General features: G+C 40.7%; 1 pseudogene; it reads left to right on the top strand.

Annotated features, from left to right (window-relative positions):
• The first annotated feature begins 960 nt into the window (after window positions 1-960).
• Window positions 961-1859, top strand: LOC105477897 (high mobility group protein B2 pseudogene; annotated as a pseudogene).
• The last annotated feature ends 350 nt before the right edge of the window (window positions 1860-2209 follow it).

The raw sequence follows: 2209 nt of genomic DNA on the forward strand, positions 1-2209 counted from the left end.
GAGCTTAACTACAATACCAATACTGAGGCTTATTGGTCGCCAGAGATGCCGCGTCCCAAGGACAGGGTTAATTCTTTGGTTACCTATCCGGCCTCAGTTTCCTGATAGGATTAATTTTATTTTAATCATCTCTATGTTCATCTTCATGCTACACACCTTCAGAGGTGCCCACCTCAGTGCCAGTATTTTATTGAAAGCCCTGTGACTGCTGGAATCACTCTATGTTTCTATTAATCTGCATGCTTATTTTTCCATGTCTATTCCTGTGAACTATGCAGCACAGAGATACTTACTGGTATAAAAATGTTAATTACGGCCCGGCGCAGTGGGTCATGCCAGTAATCAACACTATGGGAGGCCGAGGCAGGTGGATCACCTGTGGTCGGGAGTTTGAGAGCAGTCTGACCAACATGGAGAAACCCTGTTTCTACTAAAAATACAAAATTAGCAGTGCGTGGTGGTACATGCCTGTAATCCCAGCTACCTGGGAGGCTGAGGCAGGAGAATCGCTTGAACCCAGGAGGCGGAGGTTGCGGTGAGCCGAGATCGCACCGCTGCACTCCACCCTGGGCAACAGGAGCAAAACTATGTCTCAAAAAAAGAAAAGAAAAAGAGTTAATTACATGCCTAACTTATAAACTTTAGATAATTGGAGCTACCCTGAAAATAAAATCAGTCATTATTATATCTTTTCCTGTTTTTTTGTTTTGTTTTGTTTTTAATTGGAAGGTAGAACTCTAAATATTTAATTTCATTATTTCTTTCATGTTCAGAGATAAGCTTCTCTGTTATTCCAGCATAATTTATAATTTTTCTCCAGAAATATGTTACATGAAAAAATGTATTTTACTTTCTTTAATTTAAATACATATAGAAGCGGAGCCCCGCCAGCGCCCGCCCTGGCAGCTGCGGGCTCCGCACCGACCCGCCGGCTTCCCCTCTCCCTCCTCCGCCCCGTCAGGTGGACGCCGATCTGTCACCATGGGTAAAGGAGACCCCAACAAGCCGCGGGGCAAAATGTCCTCGTATGCCTTCTTCGTGCAGACCTGCCGGGAAGAGCGCAAGAAGAAACACCCGGAGTCTTCCGTCAATTTCGCGGAATTCTCCAAGAAGTGTTCGGAGAGATGGAAGACCATGTCTGCAAAGGAGCAGTCGAAGTTTGAAGGTATGGCAAAAAGTGACAAAGTTCGCTATGATAGGGAGATGAAAAATTACTTTCCTCCCAAAGGTGATAAGAAAGGGAAGAAAAAGGATCCCAATGCTCCTAAAAGGCCGCCATCTGCCTTTTTCCTGTTTTGCTCTGAACATCGCCCAAAGATCAAAAGTGAACACCCTGGCCTATCCATTGGGGATACTGCAAAGAAATTGGGTGAAATGTGGTCCGAGCAGTCAGCCAAAGATAAACAACCATATGAACAGAAAGCAGCTAAGCTAAAGGAGAAATATCAAAAGGATATTGCTGCATATCGTGCCAAGGGCAAAAGTGAAGCAGGAAAGAAGGGCCCTGGCAGGCCAACAGGCTCAAAGAAGAAGAATGAACCAGAAGATGAGGAGGAGGAGGAGGAGGAAGAAGATGAAGATGAGGAGGAAGAGGATGAAGATGAAGAATAAATGGCTATCCTTTAATCATTCGTGTGGAATGTGCATGTGTGCTCAGGCAATTGTTTTGCTAAGAATGTGAATTCAAGTGCAGCTCAATATTAGCTTCAGTATAAAAACTGTACAGATTTTTGTATAGCTGATAAGATTCTCTGTAGAGAAAATACTTTTAAAAAAATTGCAGGTTGTAGCTTTTTGACGGGCTACTACATAGTTAGATTTTACAGCTTCTGATGTTGAATGTTCCTAAATATTTAATGGGTTTTTTTAAATTTTTTGTGTATGGTAGCACAGCAAACTTGTAGGAATTAGTATCAATAGTAAATTTCGGGTTTTTTAGGATGTTGCATTCTGTTTTTTTTTTTAAAAAAATTGTAATAAAATTATGTATATTAAAAAATAAATAAATAAATAAATATAGCATTAGTGAGATGTATTAATAACATTCCTCTAAATAATAAGGTTCCTCCACTTCACCCTCTACCCCAGTGTAATCATTATCTAATATAAACAGGAAAAAATGAGAACTACTTCAATTTATGAAAATATTTAGTATTGAAGACATGCCATTTCACCCCCCACTTTTGCTTTTAATCTACTGTGTTGATAG

The sequence above is a fragment of the Macaca nemestrina genome, chromosome 7 (genome assembly GCF_043159975.1).
Source record: "Macaca nemestrina isolate mMacNem1 chromosome 7, mMacNem.hap1, whole genome shotgun sequence".
NCBI classification, from domain to species: domain Eukaryota; kingdom Metazoa; phylum Chordata; class Mammalia; order Primates; family Cercopithecidae; genus Macaca; species Macaca nemestrina.